The 24,072-nt window shown below is 44.5% G+C and overlaps 1 pseudogene; it reads left to right on the top strand.

Annotated features, from left to right (window-relative positions):
- The window catches only part of LOC138786652 (zinc finger protein 208-like), a 102,613-nt pseudogene that overhangs the window by 72,469 nt on the left and 6,072 nt on the right, over positions 1 to 24,072 (top strand).

Below are 24,072 nucleotides of genomic sequence, written 5' to 3'. Positions count from 1 at the left end.
TTATGCATCTTTGAGGAGTCAACAAAGAGGGTGGTGGGCTGAGATGACGCTACAGTCAGCTTAACAATACCACTTGTGTGCTCAAAGAATCTCTCATCACTATAAGGGAGAAAGTATCGCGTATGGAGGAGGCCGGGATGGGAGAAGGTATCACGGAGCTTGGAACCCAAAGCAAATTCGTTTTCTCAGCACTAATTTCAGGAGGACGAGGAGAAGGCTGTGTTCTATACTGCAGAGGGGAGCACTCAAGTTGGGTCCATTCCATTTTTTCATTGGTGACAAGCAGCCATGTGTCTTCTCAAGCTTTGCTGTACATCTCCTGTGCACCCCTATCAGCCCAAAAAAATGTATGAAGTGTAGCTCAGCTACATCCATATACAGCTCTTTTGTGTACACATACAGCTCAGCTACATGTACATTACACATATATACAGCTCAGCTACATGTACATTACACATATATACAGCTCAGCTACATGTACATTACACATATATACAGCTCAGCTACATGTACATTACACACATATATACAGCTCAGCTACATGTACATTACACACATACAGCTCAGCTACATGTACATTACACACATATACAGCTCAGCTACATGTACATTACACATATACAGCTCAGCTACATGTACATTACACACATATACAGCTCAGCTACATGTACATTACACACATACAGCTCAGCTACATGTACATTACATATATACAGCTCAGCAACATGTACATTACACACATACAGCTCAGCTACATGTACATTACACACATATACAGCTCAGCTACATGTACATTACACACATACAGCTCAGCTACATGTACATTACACATATACAGCTCAGCTACATGTACATTACACACATATACAGCTCAGCTACATGTACATTACACACATATACAGCTCAGCTACATGTACATTACACATATACAGCTCAGCTACATGTACATTACACACATACAGCTCAACTACATGTACATTACACACATACAGCTCAGCTACATGTACATTACAAACATACAGCTCAGCTACATGTACATTACAAACATACAGCTCAGCTACATGTACATTACATATATACAGCTCAGCTACATGTACATTACACATATATACAGCTCAGCTACATGTACATTACACACATACAGCTCAGCTACATGTACATTACATATATATATACAGCTCAGCTACATGTACATTACACATATACAGCTCAGCTACATGTACATTACACATATATACAGCTCAGCTACATGTACATTACACATATATACAGCTCAGCTACATGTACATTACACACATATATACAGCTCAGCTACATGTACATTACACATATACAGCTCAGCTACATGTACATTACACACATACAGCTCAGCTACATGTACATTACACACATATACAGCTCAGCTACATGTACATTACACATATACAGCTCAGCTACATGTACATTACACATATACAGCTCAGCTACATGTACATTACACACATACAGCTCAGCTACATGTACATTACACACATACAGCTCAGCTACATGTACATTACACATATACAGCTCAGCTACATGTACATTACACATATACAGCTCAGCTACATATACATTGCACATATACAGCTCAGCTACATGTACATTACACACATACAGCTCAGCTACATGTACATTACACATATACAGCTCAGCTACATGTACATTACACACATATATACAGCTCAGCTACATGTACATTACACATATACAGCTCAGCTACATGTACATTACACACATACAGCTCAGCTACATGTACATTACACATATACAGCTCAGCTACATGTACATTACACATATACAGCTCAGCTACATGTACATTACACATATACAGCTCAGCTACATGTACATTACACACATACAGCTCATCTACATGTACATTACACATATACAGCTCAGCTACATGTACATTACACATATACAGCTCAGCTACATGTACATTACACACATATACAGCTCAGCTACATGTACATTACACATATATAGCTCAGCTACATGTACATTACACATATACAGCTCAGCTACATGTACATTACATATATACAGCTCAGCTACATGTACATTACACACATACAGCTCAGCTACATGTACATTACACACATATACAGCTCAGCTACATGTACATTACACACATAGAGCACAGCTACATGTACATTACACACATACAGCTCAGCTACATGTACATTACCAGGCCCGGACTGACAATCTGGCAGATCTGGCAAATGCCCGCTGGGCTGCCCTGATTGTCAGTCCGTGGGCCGCTGGGCTGAAAATGTAATTTGGCACTATTACCAGTGTGTGACAGTTTAGTGTCCGGCAGCGGCCCTGACTCCAGCAGCGGCCCGGAGCAGTGCTGCTGCTTAATAAGCTGCTTCAGGCCGTTGCTGGACACTAAACTGTCACACACTTCTTGCACACTGTGCTAATGCAGGAGGAGGAGAAGCTCACTGTCCAGTAGGTGGTGCTGTCTGCTGGGCCTCCGTGTGGTGCTGTCTGCAGCCTCGCTCTGGGAATACACACAGGGCCCCCTGGGAGCTGTGCTGAGAGAAAAGTAGCTCCAGGCACAGGCCAGTGACGTCATGCACCGGGCGCGTCCTTCAGCCGGAGGAGAGCCACAGCCTGGGAGCCATGTCCCCTCTCCATAGTTGTCAATAGTCCCGGGTATGTCCCGGTAAGCCCCGCCCCCCCCTTTGCGGTAAGCCCCGCCCCCAGCGCCCACCGCGGGGCTAACACAGGGCCAGAGGAGGAGAGAGAAGCCATGGACAACTGGAAGGATGGTAAGTATAATGGGGTCACCAGCTTCCCAGCATCCTGTATAATGGGGTCACCAGCTTCCCTGGCATCCTGTATAACTGGGTCTCTCAGCCTCCCTGGCATCCTGTATAATGGGGGTCACTCAGCTTCCCTGGCATCCTGTATAATGGGGGTCACTCAGCCTCCCTGTATCCTGTATAATGGGGGTCACTCAGCTTCCCTGGCATCCTGTATATTGGGGGTCACTCGGCTTTCCCAACATCCTGTATAATGGGGGTCACTCGGCTTTCCCAACATCCTGTATAATGGGGTCACACAGCTTTCCCGGCATCCTGTATAATGGGGTCACACAGCTTCCCAGCATCCTGTATAATGGGGTCACACAGCTTCCCAGCATCCTGTATAATGGGGTCACTCAGCTTCCCTGTATCCTGTATAATGGGGTCACTCAGCTTCCCTGGCATCCTGTATATTGGGGTCACTCGGCTTTCCCAACATCCTGTATAATGGGGGTCACTCGGCTTTCCCAACATCCTGTATAATGGGGTCACACAGCTTTCCTGGCATCCTGTATAATGGGGTCACACAGCTTTCCCGGCATCCTGTATAATGGGGTCACTCAGCTTCCCTGGCATCCTGTATAATGGGGTCACTCATCCTCCCTGGCATCCTGTATAATGGGGTCACTCAGCTTCCCTGGTATCCTGTATAATGGGGTCACACAGCTTTCCTGGCATCCTGTATAATGAGGTCACCAGCTTCCCTGGCATCCTGTATAATGGGGTCACTCAGCTTCCCTGTATCCTGTATAATGGGGTCACTCAGCTTTCCTGGCATCCTGTATAATGGGGTCACTCAGCTTCCCAGGCATCCTGTATAATGAGGTCACCAGCTTCCCTGGTATCCTGTATAATGGGGTCACTCAGCTTTCCGGGCATCCTGTATAATGGGGTCACTCAGCTTCCCAGGCATCCTGTATAATGGGGTCACTCAGCTTTCCGGGCATCCTGTATGATGGGGTCACTCAGCTTCCCTGGCATCCTGTATAATGGGGTCACTCAGCTTCCCTGGCATCCTGTATGATGGGGTCACTCAGCTTCCCTGGCATCCTGTATGATAGGGTCACTCAGCTTCCCTGGCATTCTGTATAATGGGGTCACTCAGCTTCCCTGGCATCCTGTATAATGGGGTCACCAGCTTTCTGGGCATCCTGTATAATGGAAATATTATAAGAGGCCCAGTTGGAATTAAAGGAAAACTGCTTTAATTGAAGCTGCTGATGGCTCCTGATAGCCCCTTACCTCCTCTTCCCAGCGTCCCTCCTCCGGTGCTTGTAAATCACAATGTTTTTTTTAACTTTAATCCTAAAAAATCTGTAAATTAGTCTTAAGTGCGCATGAGTGTAGGAGGCAACATGCAGGGGCAAATGGTGCAGTGGGGGCCTAGGAACGCCCACAGTGTCCCTAACATTAGCAATGTGATGTACAAGCATCAGTGGAGCGACGCTGGGAAGAGGCGGTAAGGGGCTTTAACTAGTATATAGGAGGGATAACCTACTATAGGGGGCACTATTGGGGGATGTACTATTTGGGACACTATTATAGTAGCGCTCTGGAATTAAGGTTGATTTAATACTGCATGGGCAACAGAAGGGGGCGTTATAACCATTTGGGGCACTATGGATGGGCAGCTTGTATAGAGGTGGGCAGGTGGTGTTATGAACAGAGCCTAAGATGTGTGTCTGACAGATTCTGTGGAGATGAGCGGTGACCAGAAGACGTCATCATGACAGCCGGGGCCAAGTGGGGAAAACAACCAAAGAGGAAGACGCCAATCAGAGAAGAGGTCACATGTGAGTCACTGAGTGTACTGTAACTGTGCTGTAATATGCTGACTGTATGGAGGTATACATGGTCTGCATATAGTGTACTGTATACAGTATGATGGTGTTAGTCATTAGGTGGTGGTAATATGTGGTCATGGTATGGCGGTGTTATTTGCTCCCCCCCATCCTTTATAGTGCATGACATCCTCCGGTAGGGAGTCGGTGCACTATAAATAATAGGGTTTAGAGGTGTTAAGCTGAGTAGTTATTGTGTTTGGGGGAGGTTAACACGGGGGTCTGAATTTTCATGAGTATTAATTTTGTAGGGGTCTGGGGTCATTCCTTAGTGATCTGGGATAGGAGAATGACTGGGATCAGAGAAGACATCACCTGTGAGTCTCCGGCCTTCACTATTCGCTCTCCTGACCTCTGTTATAGGGAATATCTGTGCCCCCCATGAGGTAACAATTCTGGAGAGTCCTACATTAGAGCTTGGTGTTGTTCTCTCAGGCCGGGTCTACATGGAGAGTGACACAAGAATAGAACATTCTATAACACTCTATGTATCCCAGGCCTGACTGACATCCTCTGCTTAATAAGATGTGTCCCCACAGTCTGATACGGTCAGTGATGATTGGATGGGTCACTGTATTAGGGACCAGGGAACAATTTCCAGGAAGAATAACAGGGGAACTGCACAATACAAAGGTAGGAAGGAAAGATGCCCCTGAATTATTTCAGTAGTGTAACTTTAGGCCATGTTCACACATGGTATAACACCTGCCATTCTGTGCCTGGGCGGGTCACAGAACGGCAGGTGTTACTGATTATCTTCATTTCTGGTGAATTCAGATGCAGGGCACCCGTGTGCGCCCGAATCTCAATTCACTGCTGCACACAATGGAGCGTGCAGCCAGAGCCACATGCTCCAATGTGTGAACTGACATGTCTGTGCGGCCACTATTCAATGTGTGTATACGCTCTGGCCGGCATTCCATTATTTCCAATATAACGTATGTTTTTGCATAAATCACGGCTGTGATTTATCCTAAACATACATTGTGTGAACATGGCCATAAGATGAAGCTCTCCTGGGGCTTTGCTTTTCCTGAAGAATAGTTTACAGGGCAGAATACTTTTAACTTTATTAGTATGAATCATGTGACAGATGACAGGAGAGCAAACAGATCATCTATAATTGTTCAGTATTTTGTTTCTGATCACAGCTGTATACTCCTATATAGTCTGCAGGGTGATAATACTTTTCAGCACTTGCGTACACCTGGTATCTGATCATATCTGAATTTTTTTCTGCGTTGCACAGTTGGCGCAATGGGTGCAGGGAGACTTGTATGTGGGCTGGTGGGGTGTGTTTGCCAGGGCTGCTTTTCAGTCCCAGTCCGGCCCTGTACATTACACACATATACAGCTCAGCTACATGTAAATTACACATATACAGCTCAGCTACATGTACATTACACACATACAGCTCAGCTACATGTACATTACACATATACAGCTCAGCTACATGTACATTACACACATACAGCTCAGCTACATGTACATTACACATATACAGCTCAGCTACATGTACATTACACACATATACAGCTCAGCTACATGTACATTACACACAGGGCTCTGCTGCAGGCATATATAACACACACATACACAGCTCTGCTCCACACACATCACACACACAGCTCTGCTGCATACACATCACTTCAGCTCATCCAGCACAGCAGAGTCCTGCATACACTGAGCAGCGGCCCCCGATCATGTGACTCCTCCTCCTCTATGTGACTGATCACATGACTGTGACATCATGGTAGGTCCTGGAAGCACAGGGGAAGCACACGGCTCCTGTACAGCTCTGCGGGAGGAGTGATGGCTGGGGGACAGCATTAACCCCTTCAGGACTGGACTGTATTATTCTGTAAGAATTTTTTTTTATCCTGCCGTCTTAGAATAAGATTCTCCCAGTTGCCCATAGCAACCAATCACAGCTCAGCTTTCACTTCTCACATTGCTCTGGTAAAATGAAAGCTGAGCTGTGATTGGTTGCTTTGGGCAACAGAGGGATTGTTGTATAAGACAGGACCTTACATCCCCTTTGTTTCTTTCCCTTTTTCCGTCTCTCCTGTGTTATTTCTCCTCTTCTCTCTGTAGCTGTGCCCGGGAGGAGCTGTACTTTTTATTGGTCGTTACATTATACCAGGTGAAACTGAGAGAGGAAAAGATGGAGGCATTAGTTTCCCTTCGTTAGTGCCTTAATATATATATATATATATATATATATATATATATATATATATATATATATATATGATAGAGACACTGCGGCATTCAGTAGTAGTGGAAAAACTTTAGTGGTTTATTGTGCCCAACTTGCGACGTTTCAACCTCGCTCTGAGGTCTTTTTCAAGCAGTAAGGTGTGCATACATGGCAAAGGAGGTGTATAAATACACAGCATACAAAAGTCAGCATACAGGTCTCCTTTAATTGCTATATACAATTTTTTCCAGTGCCTCACCAAGATGCCTCTGTATATCAATGGAATCAATGGTGTGAGTCAGACCAACAGCGCATGCATGGAAATCTGTCCAATGTGGAAAAAGCTACAATGACGTGTAAGTCAGTCCGTATAGATGTTAACCCCATGGTTACGGGTCTCCAGACTATAATCTGCCTGGTATAATAGTGGCAATAAATAATAATAATAAAGTTGCAAAGGTAGAATAGCGGACTTGTCCTAGTATACAGCGGGCGAGCATATGCCCATAGGCCTTTGAAGGACGAAGGAATCTTACTTCTCAAGTGTCACGGTAGCCAGGAAACAAGTGACTAAACAACTGCACAGATCATCACGATTTGTAACACCTGTTGCTAATTTTGTATGCTGTGTATTTATACACCTTCTTTGCCATGTATGCACTCCTTATTGCTAGAAAAAGACCTCAGAGCGAGGTCGAAACGTCGCAAGTTGGGCACAATAAACCACTAAAGTTTTTCCACTACTCCGGAGTGCTGCAGTGTCTCTATCATTAATTATCCAGCACCTGTGGTCGCAGGGGTGCGTCCTGCTGGCACCCACATTTCAAATTTTTGCAAGAGTGCTGCACTTTTTCTTTTTTTTTTATTATATATATATATATGTGTGTGTATATAGTTTTTATCCTATTTATGGGTACTTGAAACGTAACCAAAAACTACAATGCCAAAATAATTATTATTACTTCTAATTGTATTCCCTTATATTGTGACAGACTGGACATTCCCGCTCACAGTGATAGCAAATATTTTTATCTTCTTTTTATTCAGATTCCTGCACTCCAGGATCCTCTGCTGATATCTTCTATATAAGAGACCGACCCATCAACCATGGAGAGAGACAGAGACAAGATGGCCGAGAGGATAATAACCCTCACCCTACACATACTCTTCCTGCTTACTGGGGAGGTGAGGGATTCTGGGAGTGATGTCATCATGACATCATTCTTATCTATGGAATAACAGATGGATAGGACTGGGGAGGTGAGGGATTCTGGGAGTGATGTCATCATGACATCATTCTTATCTATGGAATAACAGATGGATAGGACTGGAGAGGTGAGGGATTCTGGGAGTGATGTCATCATGACATCATTCTTATCTATGGAATAACAGATGGATAGGACTGGAGAGGTGAGGGATTCTGGGAGTGATGTCATCATGACATCATTCTTATCTATGGAATAACAGATGGATAGGACTGGGGAGGTGAGGGATTCTGGGAGTGATGTCATCATGACATCATTCTTATCTATGGAATAACAGATGGATAGGACTGGAGAGGTGAGGGATTCTGGGAGTGATGTCATCATGACATCATTCTTATCTATAGAATAACAGATGGATAGGACTGGAGAGGTGAGGGATTCTGGGAGTGATGTCATCATGACATCATTCTTATCTATGGAATAACAGATGGATAGGACTGGAGAGGTGAGGGATTCTGGGAATGGATGGAGTGATAGTAATGTGTCTCTCCATACACAGGATTACACAGTAGTGAAGAAGTCCTCTAGTGGGCGCTGTGGGGCCCCTGGGTGTGAAGGATGGGGAAGAACCCTGAGCCCAATCCCGGAGCCCCTGATACATGAGGAAATGGAGGAAGAGAAGATCCTAGAAGTCACCAACAAGATGGTGGAGCTGCTGAGTGGAGAGGTGAGACTGTGGCTCCTGGGAATGCTGGGACATTATACAGTAACACCACTGGAGGGGTGGGGGGGATGACTGTGTGATCATTGTGTGTGTCAGGTTCCTATAAGGTGTCAGGACGTGGCGGTCTATTTCTCCATGGAGGAGTGGGAGTATGTAGAAGGACACAAGGATCAGTACAAGGATGTGATGCTGGAGGATCAGCAGCCCCTCCCATCAGCAGGTAATAGACAGGACTATATACACACCTCCTCTCTGTATTATCTGGATGGAAAGAATGAATTCAGTCTCTGTATGTGTTCCCTCCAGTCAGATCCAGTAAGAGAACAGCACCAGAGAGATGTCCCCGTCCTCTTCTCCCACAGGATCAGGATCAGGTAGATGGAGATGTTCCCTATGATGTGTAGATGTGAGGTTCTTGCTCTCAGTCTCGGTTTATCCTACACTATTATATGGATGATATTTGTGTAATGAGGAAGGTGGAGATGGTGGATAAAGCCGACTATAGACATTACATGGTGGCTGGATCTTTTCCCAGTATCTGGCTATGGATCTGATCCTGTATTTCCCCTGAGACAAACCCCAGATGTGTCTGGCAGAGACTGATCTCATAGACAACCTGAAGCTGGTCTGGTTATGCTGGATATACAGTGTATGAGGTTGTCACTGATCCATCATCTAATATCTATGTCCGGCATCTAGGAGACCTGCAGCTATCGGCTCACATGACTCCTCCTGCCATGTCAGTTTTGGTCCTCGTGCTAGTTAATGATCTTTTCTGCTCCCATGGGACTTCTACTGTGTGATGACTTTCATAATATATCTTTTCCAGCTTATGACTCAGGGTGAATCTCTGAAGTATATTAATGGAATGGTCATAAAGGTAAAAGAAGAGGAGACAGATGTGAGGGGGGAAGATCAGTACAAGGAGGACATCACTACAGGTAACCGCCCAGGTGAGTAGTGACCAGTAAATGCAGATAACACTCATATTGAAGCATCAATGTTGTTATAACTTTCAAAATCTAAATTAACAGTAGATGTGATATAAAGTTTGCAATATACATTATAATTTTTCTTTAGTTCTTATGCTTTAAAAAAAGCTATACTTACTGTATGCAGGTCCAGTCTCCTGAAGGCAGCTATATAACAGCTATACTTACTGTATCCAGGTCCAGTCTCCTGAAGGCAGCTATTTAACAGCTATACTTACTGTATCCAGGCCCAGTCTCCTGAAGGCTGCTATATAACAGTTATACTTACTGTATCCAGATGCAGTCTCCTGAAGGCAGCTATATAACAGCTATACTTACTGTATCCAGGTCCAGTCTCCTGAAGGCAGCTATATAACAGCTATACTTACTGTATCCAGGTCCAGTCTCCTAAAGGCAGCTATATAACAGCTATACTTAGGGTGGTATTACACGGGCCGAGCAGGGCCCGATTATACCTGTAAACGAGCGCCGATCTGCTAGATCGTCGCTCGTTTACTGGGCCTATTACACGGCCCGATAATCGTTTAACAAGAGCTGCAAGGACATCGTTACCCATCACATTACCCATCCACGTTCCAGGGCTGCTCCTGCCATCCGCTTCTCCCGGGGTCCCGCGCGCTCTAGCTTCACAGTGGCCTGTCAGCTGACAGGCCGCTGTGAAGCTAGAGCGCGCAGGACCCCGGGAGAAGCGGACGGCAGGAGCAGCCCTGGAACGTGGATGGGCAATGTATATCGTTAGTCGCCGCCCGTGCACCGCTATTACATGCAGTGATGCGAGGTCGGCGCCCGACAAAAATAGGTTCTAACCTATATCAACGATCAACCGATGATCGTTGTCATCGGCTGATCGTTGCATTAATTACACAGAGCGATAATCGGCCGAATCGGGCCAATTCGGCCGATTATTGTTCCGTGTAATAGTACCCTTACTGTATCCAGGTCCCGCCTCCTGAAGGCTGCTGTATAACAGCTATACTTACTGTATTAAGGTCCAATCTCCTGAAGGCTGCTGTATAACAGCTATACTTACTGTATCCAGGTCCAGTCTCCTGAAGGCTGCTATATAAGTTATACTTTCTGTATCCAGGTCCAGTCTCCTGAAGGCAGCTATATAACAGCTGTACTTACTGTATCCAGGTCCAGTTTCCTGAAGACTGCTATATAACAACTATACTTACTGTGTCCAGGTTCAGTCTCCTAAAGGCAGCTATATAACAGCTATACTTGTATCCAGGTCCAGTCTCCTAAAGGCAGCTATATAACAGCTATACTTGTATCCAGGTTCAGTCTCCTGAAGGCAGCTATATAACAGCTATACATATTGTATCCAGGTCCAGTCTCCTGAAGGCAGCTATATAACAGCTATACTTATTGTATCCAGGTTCAGTCTCCTTAAGGCAGCTATATAACAGCTATACTTACTGTATCCAGGTCCAGTCCCCTGAAGGCTGCTGTATAACAGCTAAACTTACTGTATCCAGGTCCAGTCTCCTGAAGGCTGCTATATAACAGCTATACTTACTGTATCCAGGTCCAGTCTCCTGAAGGCAGCTATATAACAGCTATACTTACTGTTCCAGGTCCAGTCTCCTGAAGGCAGCTATATAACAATTATACTTACTGTATCCAGGTCCAGTCTCCTGAAGGCAGCTATATAACAGCTATACTTACTATATCCAGGTCCAGTCTCCTGAAGGCAGCTATATAACAATTATACCTACTGTATCCAGGTCCAGTCTCCTAAAAACAATGAAATTGCTTTATATTTGGCAGGTGACTGTACCAGCAGCTCAGAGGGACATCTAAAATATTTAGATTTTAAAAAAGAAGATCAGATCACACAAGATACATATGAAGAACATTATGTTGCCTCAGATACACCCCCAGCCCCTCACAGCAAAGATCTGCCATCTGATCCCTATATATCATTCCTGTCTACCGATTCATCACAAACTGTTAAGCGAAATAATAGTCATAAAAGAGGTGTTCCACATCAAAGAACTCAGAAAGGGGAGAAACCATTTTCATGCCCAGAATGTGGGAAATGTTTTACTGCAAAATCACGTCTTGTAGAGCATCAGAAAATTCACACAGGAGAGAAGCCATTTCCATGTTCACAGTGTGGGAAATGTTTTACCTGGAAATCAAAACTTGTTGAACATGAGAGAGCGCACACAGGGGAGAAGCCGTATTCATGTACAGAATGTGGAAAAAGTTTTACTCAGAAAGCACATCTCGTTGAACATAAAAGAATTCATACAGGAGAGAAGCCATTTTCCTGCCCAGAATGTGGGAAGTGTTTCTCAAGGAAAGCAATTCTTGTTGAGCATCAGAAAATTCACATAGGGGACAAACCATTTTCATGTTCAGAATGTGGGAAATGTTTTACTGTAAAATCATCTCTTGTAGAACACCACAGAATACACACAGGGGAGAAGCCATTTACCTGCCAACACTGCGGGAAATGTTTTACTAGGAAATCAGATCTTGTTATACATCAGAGAACTCACACAGGTGAGAAGCCATTTTCATGTTCAGAATGTGGGAAATGTTTTCCTCAGAAATCCCAACTTATTAGACATCGGAGAATTCACACGGGAGAGAAACCATTTTCATGTCCAGAATGTGGGAAATGTTTTACTCAGAAATCAACTCTTGTTGAACATCAAAGAATCCATACAGGAGAGAGGCTATTTCCGTGTCTCGAATGTGGGAAATGTTTTACTATGAAATCACGTCTTGTTGAACACCAAAGATTACACAAAAGGGAGAAGCCATTATCTTGAATTTTATGTATAAAGTTTTTTTAAGAAAAAGTAATTTATAACTGAACATGAATGACTCACACGGGTCTGAAAGATTTTATCCAGAAATCCCATCATCTTAAACTCAGGGATGTAGTTTCCTTTTTTATCTTATTTATTGTCAAGTTGTACAAGATTAGGCTGGGTTCACACTGGGTTTTTGCAATTTTTTTTTTTTAAACAGATTAAAAAAATGGATGCATTTTTGTGTATCCATTTTGATCTTTTTCAATTGATTTCCATTTAAAAAAGAAAAAAAAGAATTAGTCTTACTGGTAAGACTTTTTTCCGAAGTCTTCACGATGGCACCACAGGAGTTAACTCGTACCCTAGGGACAGGAAAAACACACACGAGAGGTTAAAAGGCCCTCCCCTTCCCACTCTCACCAGTGTAATTTTAACCATATCTGGCACCACGGGAGTGTGATTTATACATAGGGAGGGTTATTGGTGCCGTCGTGAAGACTTCGGAGAAAACGTCTTACCAGTAAGACTAATCCTTTTTTCTCTCCTCATCTTCACGACGGCACCACAGGAGAATACCAACCATTACCTTAGGGCGGGACCACAGCTTGAAGAACCTTTCGACCAAAGGCGAGGCCCTCATTACGCTGAAGCTGCAGTCTGTAATGCCTTGTGAAGGTATGTGGAGATGACCAAGTGGCAGCTCGACAAATTTGATCGATAGATGCGCAGGCACTCTCCGCCCATGTAGTGGACACTGCCCTGGTGGAATGAGCTTTTATCTGAAGAGGACATGAGATACCTTGTATTTTGTAAGCTTCCTCTATAGCTTTCCTTATCCAGCGGGATTTCTAGATCATTCCTAGGTGATGCACTGAAAGAAGGGAGAACTATTTCCTGTGAGCGATGAAATGCTGGCATCACTTTCGGGAGAAATTTGGGATCTGTTTTTAATACAATGCGATCATCTTGAATAGAGCAGTATGGTTCTTGTATCGTAAGAGCTTGGATTTCCCCCACTCTCCTGAGACAATTGCTACCAGGAAGGCGGTCTTGAAAGAGAGAAACCTTATACTGGACTCTTCAATTGGTTCAAAGGGAGGTTTAGATAGACCTTCCAGGACAGTGTTTAAATCCCATGGTGGGTGTAGATTCCTTATAGTGGGATTCTGTCTAGTTGCACTTCGCAGAAATCTCTTAACCCATCTATGTTCTGCGATATTGTAATCATATATAGAAGAAAGAGCTGCTACCTGAACCTTTAATGTGGCTGGTTTCAGACCTTTCTTCAATCCGGCCTGTAGAAAATCCAAAATAATAGAAAAATTTGGTTCACCAGGAAAAGCTTTTGTGGCTTCCGGACACCAGGAAGAAAAAACCTTCCAAACCTTTAAATAAATTTTTGAGGCGACCGGTTTCCTGCTGTTTTGTAAGGTATTCTTCCGAAAGGCCCTTGCTCCTGCGCATTGCCCTCTCAGGATCCATGCCGACATTTTGAGTGATGAAAGGTCTGTATGATGTAGTGGCCCTTGATTTAGAAGGTCCGGTATCCTTGGAAGATGAATCAGAGGTTCCAAGGCTAAGATTTGTAGCAGTCCAAACCATGCTCTCCTGGGCCAATACGGGACTAGGAGAATGACCGTTGTTCCTTCGGCGTGGATCTTCTGAAGAGTCTTCGGAATTAAGGGAATCGGAGGAAACCCGTAAGCTACTGTGAACCTCCATGGTTGGGAGAGTGCGTCTATAGTTTCCGGACCGTCCCTCGGATCTAGGGAAAAGTAAGTCTGTACCTTTCTGTTCTGTTTCGTGGCAAAGAGGTTGATCTGGGGCTGACCCCACCTGCGTACCAACATGTCGAATATCTCCTGATTGAGGCACCGTTCGCCGGGATGAATGGTGTGTCTGCTGAGATAATCGGCATGCACGTTATGTGTCCCTCTGAGATGTGTTGCTGAGATGGAAAGGACGTTCTTTTCTGCCCACGAGAAGATCTTCTGTGAAATGAGACGTAATGCATTTTGTTTTGCCCTCCCCTGATGTCTTAAATGAGCTACTTTTGTTACATTGTCCGAGAGGACGTGAATGTGCGATTGCTTTAGAGTACTCTCGACCTGCTGAAATAACATCCACACTGCCATGAGCTCTCTGAAATTGGAAGATCTTCCTGCAATTTCTTTTGTCTATATTCCCTGGAAGAGATGTGTGTCTACACGTGCTCCCCACCAGGTTTTGCTTGCATCTGTTGTCACTATTTTCTTGGGCATGGGATTCCAATGGACCACCTTCTCTAGGTTTGAAGACTTTAGCCACCAATTGAGAAAGTGTCAAAACTGAGAAAAAAATTTGTCTAAGCCCGACTTACTTTTATTCCAGGTGGATAATATTTGGTGCTGCAAATCCCTGGAATGCGCTTGACTCCATAGAACAGCTGGGATACAGGCCGTCATGGACCCCTGAATAGACATCGCCTCTCTGATACGGCAAGCCGGTATATCTTTAATGAGTCTAATCTTTTGTATCAGAGCCTGTTTCTTATCTGTAGGAAGAAAAGACATTTTGTATATTAGAGTCCAAAAGTATTCCTAAAAATACCTTCTGTGTGCCCGGGATGAGGTCTGATTTTTAATAATTGATCAGCCAGCCCAGAGATTGAAGAAGATCGGCCGCCTTCCCTAGATCCTGGAGGAGTTTCTGTGAGGAATCTGCAATGAGGAGCAAATCGTCAAGATAGGCAACAATACTTATACCCTGTAGATGGAGAAAGGAAGTCACTTCCCCCATAACTGCAAAAAAAATGCGAGGAGCAGAAGAGATTCCGAAGGGAAGAGCTCTAAATTGGTAATGTTGTACTTTACCGTCTATTCTCACTGCGAACCTCAGGAACTTCTGAGATGTCGGGTGTATTGGGATGTGATAGTAGGCGTTGGTTAGATCTATTGAGGCCATTACTGTTTCCTTCTGTATGAGGGGAGTGGTGGATTTGATGGATTCCATTTTGAAGCGTTTGTATTTCACGACTTCGTTTAATGGTTTCAGGTTTATTATTAGCCTGTAAGTCCCATTTGGTTTCGGCACCAAAAAGAGGCTTGAGTAATTGCCTGTCACAAGTTCCTTCACTGGGACTGGGGTAACTACATCTGAGGAGATCAGTTTCTTCACTGACCCTATCAGATGTTCCTGAAGAACAGGAGAAGATTGCCGAGAAATTAGAAACTTGTTGGGGGGAGTAGCGGTAAATTCTATTCTGTATCCCTGATTGATGAGGTCTAATATCCAAGGATTTTTTGTTATTGTTGTCCAGGATTCTCGGTACCTGGTCAATCTCCCCCCAACCTGGACCGGGTCATTGCTTGTCCTGGGATGGTTTGGGGTTGTAAAAAATATTCTTTTTACTACCCCCTTTGGGGTAACTCCAACGCCCCCCTTTTCCTTTCCCTCTATAACTCTCCTGAGTTCTAGGGCGTTTGTATTGTTCTTTTTTCTTTTGCGCTTTAACCTCTGGGAGCGCTTTGTTTTTGTCTACTGACTTCTCCACAATAGTGTCCAGAACAGAACCAAACACATATTTACCCTGAAAGGGAATGCCACATAACTTAGTTCGGGAGAGACCGTCTCCTGACCAGTTCTTCATCCATAGCGCTCTTCTAGTTGAATTAGTGAGAGCGCCCTCCTTAGCTGCCACCCGGATAGAGTCTGCTGTGGAGGCTGCCAGGAAAGCTGCAGCGTCTTTAAGCACCGGAAGGGAGTCAATCATTTGTTCTCGGGTTGTCTCCTTACTTCTGAGATGCTCTTCCAGCTGACCTATCCAGACATATATTGCCCGGACAACACAAGTTGCGGCAATATTATTCTTCAGTGAATAGGAAACTGTTTCCCAGGATTTTTTAAGAAGGCTTTCTGCCTTCCTGTCCATCGGATCCTTAAGCTGCGAAGAGTCTTCAAATTGTAGGAGCGATTTCTTAGTTGCTTTTGCCACTTGAGCATCTATTTTAGGTACTTCACCCCAATTTTCTAAGTCCTCCTTCTTAAAAGGAAGACGTCTTCTCATTTCCCCTGGAATAGCTAGTCTCTTTTCTGGATCCTACCATTCATCAGAGATGAGTGATTGTAGGGTTTCATGGACTGGGAAGGTCAATTTATCTTTAGCTTTAAGGCCTGCAAAGGGTTTATCCTTTGCAGCCAATTCCTCCTGTACCTCCTCCACTGCTAAGGTCTGACGGACAGCTCTTAATAAGTGACCTGTGCGTTCAGCCGAAAAATAGTACCTCTTTGTATCAGAATGGGCTTCCTCCCCATCTGAGATAAGTCTGTTATTTGACCAGCCTCGAATTCCGACTCAGAGGAGGCTTGTCTGTGTCTTTTGGACCTGGTTGATTGTATGGATATACTACCTTCTCCAATAGTGGATCCAGCAAGTGATGGTATTAGTATTGGAGAAGTTGGCGGTATAAATACAGGGAGAGAAACTGGAGGGTTAACTCCCTCTGTACTGACTGTGGGAGTAGGAGGTCGTACAGGAGATCCACTGGAAGCAGGCTCAAATGGAGCAGGTGTGGTAGAAGCGGAAGGAGTGGCTGTAGCAGACACTCGAGACGCCTCTATTTCATCTCTCATCATCTTCCTAATGTCCGACAGAAAGGAAGATTTATCTTTTTTGATTATATCATTAACACAACCAGAAAAGATATTCTTCCGCCATGAGGAAGAGAGCCTCGCATTACAATTAATACATCTCCTTACAGGGGCAGATTTAGGTTTGTCTTTTGCTTTTTTGGTTGTTTCTTTCTCCTAGGAACAGAGCATAATAATACCAGATTACATGTTCTGTTAGTCAGAGTAAATAGATATATAGGGATAGCAGGAGATACAGGTGGAAGAGTATGAATATACATATATGTGCCACCAAGCTGTCCCCCCCTAGAAGTGTAGCTGACCGTAGTAGGCACGCTTACCGCCTGCGGCGGCTGAGAGGGCTTGTCTGATGCGGACGATTCCTCCATGATGCTTCTCAGACCTCAGACCAGCAGATCTGATCCCTTTTTCAAACATACCGCTCTTCACGAGCGGACCGGAAGTGACGTCACTTCCGGCGTGATGTCAGACGCACATCTCCTGGGAGACCGCGTGTGAGGCCTAACTTCCGGCGACCGCCCGCGAGATCGTACCGGAGGAAGGCCGCACCGGAGGGAGAGCCGAATCCCCGCGAGGACCCCATTGAGGTGCTCAGGGTGACCCCCCCCCCCGAAGGAGGATTTGCGGGCGCATAAGAGCGGAAGCCTCAGAGAGGGAGCTGTCTGCACCCCGTCACCAAGATGGAAGGCGCGGATCACCGGGCCTTCCCCTTACCTCTGGACCCGAAGATCCGCCAGCAGCCCTCAGGAAGGAAGGGGGACGAACCCCGATCGATCCGCTGGCGAGGTACCTAATTTCTTTTCTTCTTAGAGGGGATCTCCTCATCTTCATGATGGATCCCCACCTCTCAAGCCTGCCCTGCAGGGACATGAAAAAAAATGGTGAGAGTGGGAAGGGGAGGGCCTTTTAACCTCTCGTGTGTGTTTTTCCTGTCCCTAGGGTACGAGTTAACTCCTGTGGTGCCGTCGTGAAGATGAGGAGAGAAAAAAAAGATTAAAACGTCAACCAAATTTTTGTGTACTTTTAAAAAAACGGATGTGCTTTGATCCATTTTTTTATGATAGAAGTCAATGGAAAAACAGATCAAAACAGATGCATATGTTTTTTCATAAAACATTTAAAAAAGCGGATTGTCAAAACACAGTGTGAACCCAGCCTTACAGGTAAAGTAACTAGTCATAAAAAAGTAACAATAAAGATTAGCCTATAATGACCACAATTTATTTAACGGCCCCTGTCAATACCAATAAATTATGCAAAACCATTAGGGGAGGTGTTGTACTGCGTCTTTGCCATTTATGTCACGTATTTTTTTGCCTGTTTTCTATATGAAATACAATGCTATACACTATCGGCCACTAGGTGTCTCACTTACTTGAAAACTGCAGTCCAGGCTCCGTCAATAAGGTAATTTTGTCTTTAGTAACAGCAAATAAAGAGACCAAATACAAGAAGTGATGTCAGATGACCCTCGGGACAGACTGGGCCAGGGAAGATGAATGCTGATTGGCCAGCTGCTTTGACACCCAGCTAAGGCCCCGCCCACCAGCTCAGAGAGAGATGCAGAAGCAAAAACCGCACAGTGGGACTCTTACAGGACTGCTGCTAAATTTGGAGATTCTAATCCAGGATATTCAAGCCAAAGCTAGAGAGGAGAATACATCTGGCTAAAAAGACTTGTGGTCGGAGAACATTATAGGCCCGAACAGCATGAAAACTAGATATTATCGCTCAGATGATACAATATCAAATTTCGATGCTAGGGTGTGTTCACACGTATAGGATCTGCAGCAGATTCAAATCTGTGCCATCAAATCTGCTGTGGATCCTGTACGTGTGAACGCACCCTTAACATAGTTTCCATCTTAATGGTGCCTTCACACCTAGCGTCGGCTAGGTCCTGAACAACCGCTGCGTGTATGTAATTCTGCTGCCCCCTAACCCCTTCTGATGCCGCCCACCTGCCGCTCCCGCTCTGTATACATTACCTCTCCTCGCTGCACGGGGTCCCGGCGTCCTGCTCTCCCGCCCAGCCAATCAATGTGTTGCCTTGCCGTAGCCACTGATTGGCTGGGCGGGAGAGCAGGATGCCTGGACCCCGTGGAGTGAGGAGAGGTATGTATACAGAGCGGGAGGCGGGCGGCATCAGAAAGGGGTTAGGGGGCAGCAGAATTACATACATGCAGCGGTCGTTCAGGACCTAGCCGACTTGCAGCGTAATTTACGCTGCGAGTCGCTAGGTGTGAAGGCACCCTAAAGGGGTTATCCAGCGCTACAAAAACATGGCCACTTTTCCCCTACTGTTGTCTCCAGATTGGGTGAGGTTTTGAAACTCAGTTCCATGGAAGTAAATAGAGCTTAATTGCAAACAACACCTGAACTGGAGACAAGAGTTGTGTTGTCTCTGGAAGAAAGTGGCCATGTTTTTGTAGCGCTGGATAACCCCTTTAACCTCTTAAGGACGTATGATGTACCGGCGCGTCATGCGTCCTTAAGAGGTGTTCAGAGCGGGGCTGCGCGGCGACCCCGCTCTGAACCGCCGCGATCCCGGGTAATCGGAGGCAACTGTCAAAGTTGACAACTGCATCCGATCACTGTATGCAGTCGTCCTTGGTGTCTAGTGGGGGTGAATCGCTCCTCCGGGACAACGATCCACACATCCTGCTCCAGCCGGGGTCTCCACCAAAATGGCGCTGATCCCGGCTCGGCACTTGGATGCTTTCGGCTGCAGCAGCCGAAAGCATCCGAGTGCCGATCTCATTGATCTTTGCTGTATAAGTATACAGCAAAGATCTCAATGAGAGATCAGTATACTTATACTAGAAGTCCCCCAGGGGGAATAATCCTAACCCCAGGGGGGGAATAACCCTAACCCCAGAGGGGAATAACCCTAACCCCAGGGGGAATAATCCTAACCCCAGGGGGGGAATAACCCTAACCCCAGGGGGGGAATAACCCTAACCCCATGAGGGAATAACCCTAACCCCAGGGGGGAATAACCCTAACCCCAGGGGGAATAACCCTAACCCCAGGGGGGAATAACACTAACCCCAGGGGGGAATAACACTAACCCCAGGGGGGAATAACACTAACCCCAGGGGGAAATAACACTAACCCCAGGGGGAAATAACACTAACCCCAAGGGGCGAATAACCCTAACCCCAGGGGGGGAATAACCCTAACCCCAGGGGGAATAACCCTAACCCCAGAGGGGAATAACCCTAACCCCAGGGGGGCTTCTAGTATAAGTGTAAAAAAAAAAAAAGTGTTATCAATAAAAAACCCGAACTATTCATACGCGCAATCAAGGTATCGATAGAAAGTACACCTCATGGCGTAAAAAATGACACTTGACCCATCCGCATAGACCAAAGGATAAAAGCGCTATAAGCCTGGGAATGGAGCGATTTTAAGGAACATATATTGGTTAACAATGGTTTGAATTTTTTACAGGCCATCAGATACAATAAAAGTTATACATGTTACATATCGTTGTAATCGTAACGACTTGAGGAACATATATAACAAGTCAGTTTTACCCCAGGGCGAACGGCGTAAAAACAATAACCCCCCAAATAAAAGAAATTTGTTTTTTTTGTTCAATTTCACCCCACATTGAATTTTTTTCTGGTTTCGCAGTGTACTTTATGCAAAAATTCAGCCTGTCATTACAAAGTACAATTAGTGACGCAAATAATAAGGGGTCATGTGGGTCTCTAGGTGGAAAATTGCAAGTGCTATGGCCTTTTAAGCACAAGGAGGAAAAAACGAAAACGCAAAAAAATAAATTGGCTCCGTCCTTAAGACGTTAAAGCTTACCTGTCACTAAAAATAACTTTGTCATGTCATCAGACGTGTCAAAAGTTGTTGATCACTGGTGAGATCAGATCAGAAGATATAGCCGGGAAGATATTGCGGCCGCGTAGTCCATCAATATTTTCAATGTAAGTCTATGAGAAAATATTGACGGAACGTGCAGCTGGCCAGGGAGAGGATTGCAGTGCCAGGATCTGCTATTTAAATATATATATATATATATACGTATAAATATATATATTTATATACATATATATATATATATATATATCCTACTATCTATACCTGCTGTATCTCCTGCTCTCTCTCTCTCTATATGTCTCCTGCTCTCTCTCTTTCTATATATATATCTGCTATATCTCCTGCTCTCTCTCTCTCTATGTATATATATGTATTGCAGCTACCTGTTCTCACAGACAGGCAGGCAGCTGTTCATTGAGAAGAATAGGCTTCACTGGATCTATTTCCTCCTATATTCTAATTATTGCAAGATGAGGGAGAGATCTTGGAGTAGGACATATAGCATATAGCTCTGTTCATTCAGTGATGAGGCCGGCTAATAGCACATCATCTGCTTAAGGTGCGTTTACACGTATCGATTAGCAAGCAAATTTGCGTGATAACGATCGAATTTGAACGATAATCGTACGTGTAAACGCAGCGAACGATCAAAAGACGAACGAGAAATTGTTCATTTTGATCTTTCAACATGTTCTCAAACCGTCGTTCATCGTTCGCAAAAAGTTAGCAAATCGTTCCGTGTAAACAGTCTTTCACCGATTTAAGCAATGTGTGAGATAGGCTTAAGCAATCGCGAAACGATCGCAAAGCGAATTTTCCGTGCGATATTTCGTTCCGTCTAAACGCTGATCGTTATGAAAAAAAAAATCGTTACTCCGACATCGTTAATCGTACGATCGGGCCAATTATCGTTTTGTGTAAACGCACCTTTAGACAGGCAGGCAGCTGATCATTTCCCTGAATAACGCCTGTATTGACCTATTTGTTATAACATTCTAATTGTCACGGGACAAGTTTTTGCATTCTGGGTTACGTAAAAAAAAAGCCGCTGTGATACGTGAAAGGTGCTAATTCCCCTGTATACACCTGTGTTGACCTCTTTGCTAGTTTCAGCGCTGTGCTCCACTTTTAAAAATAATAAAAGCACGTTGTGTCACGTCCAATCTGCTGTTCTCCTGAATTGAGTTGCTGTTAAATTCTATTTTGTCGCTCCCCAGCTTTGTGCGACGTCGGCACGTGCTGGAACTCAACATACTACATGTTCTCCAGGGTTTGCGAGCAGCAGAGAGCGTTACTACAGTATCAGCTCCAAACCCCCTGTGCGCTTCCCATTTAGCTTCCGCAGTTCGCTACCAATGAGTGGCCAAGGATGTCTGACATATGCGAGGTGTTATGCATCTTTGAGGAGTCAACAAAGAGGGTGGTGGGCTGAGATGACGCTACAGTCAGCTTAACAATACCACTTGTGTGCTCAAAGAATCTCTCATCACTATAAGGGAGAAAGTGTCGCGTATGGAGGAGGCCGGGATGGGAGAAGGTATAACGGAGCTTGGAACCCAAAGCAAATTCGTATCGATTTCTCAGCACCAATTTCAGCAGGACGAGGAGAAGGCTGTGTTCTATACTGCAGAGGGGAGCACTCAAGTTGGGTCCATTCCATTTTTTCATTGGTGACAAGCAGCCATGTGTCTTCTCAAGCTTTGCTGTACATCTCCTGTGCACCCCTATCAGCCCAACAAAATGTATGAAGTGTAGCTCAGCTACATCCATATACAGCTCTAGGCTGGGTTCACACTACGTATATTTCAGTCAGTATTGTGGTCCTCATATTGCAACTAAAACCAGGAGTTGATTAAAAACACAGAAAGGCTCTGTTCACACAATGTTGTAATTGAGTGGATGGCCGCCATATAACAGTAAATAACGGCCATTATTTCAATATAACAGCCGTTGTTTTAATAACAGCAAATATTTGCCAATAAATGGCGGCCATCCACTCAATTTCAACATTGTGTGAACAGAGCCTTTCTGTGTTTTTAATCCACTCCTGGTTTTAGTTGCAATATGAGGACCACAATACTGACTGAAATATACATAGTGTGAACCCAGCCCTACTGTGTACACATACAGCTCAGCTACATGTACATTACACACATACAGCTCAGCTACATGTACATTACACACATACAGCTCAGCTACATGCACATTACACACATACAGCTCAGCTACATGTACATTACACACATACAGCTCAGCTACATGTACATTACACACATATACAGCTCAGCTACATGTACATTACACACATACAGCTCAGCTACATGTACATTACACATATATACAGCTCAGCTACATGTACATTACACACATATACAGCTCAGCTACATGTACATTACACACAGACAGCTCAGCTACATGTACATTACACATATACAGCTCAGCTACGTGCACATTACATACAGCTCAGCTACATGCACATTACACACATACAGCTCAGCTACATGTACATTACACATAAACAGCTCAGCTACATGTACATTACACACATACAGCTCAGCTACATGTACATTACACATATACAGCTCAGCTACATGTACATTACACACATACAGCTCAGCTACATGTACATTACACACATACAGCTCAGCTACATGTACATTACACACATATACAGCTCAGCTACATGTACATTACACACATACAGCTCAGCTACATGTACATTACACATATATACAGCTCAGCTACATGTACATTACACACATACAGCTCAGCTACATGTACATTACACATATACAGCTCAGCTACATGTACATTACACATATACAGCTCAGCTACACGTACATTACACACATACAGCTCAGCTACATGTACATTACACACATACAGCTCAGCTACATGTACATTACACACATATACAGCTCAGCTACATGTACATTACACATATATACAGCTCAGCTACATGTACATTACACATATATACAGCTCAGCTACATGTACATTACACACATATACAGCTCAGCTACATGTACATTACACACATAT

Source organism: Dendropsophus ebraccatus, chromosome 3, assembly GCF_027789765.1.
Source record: "Dendropsophus ebraccatus isolate aDenEbr1 chromosome 3, aDenEbr1.pat, whole genome shotgun sequence".
NCBI classification, from domain to species: Eukaryota; Metazoa; Chordata; class Amphibia; order Anura; family Hylidae; genus Dendropsophus; species Dendropsophus ebraccatus.
This window is presented reverse-complemented; position numbering and strand designations above follow the sequence as displayed.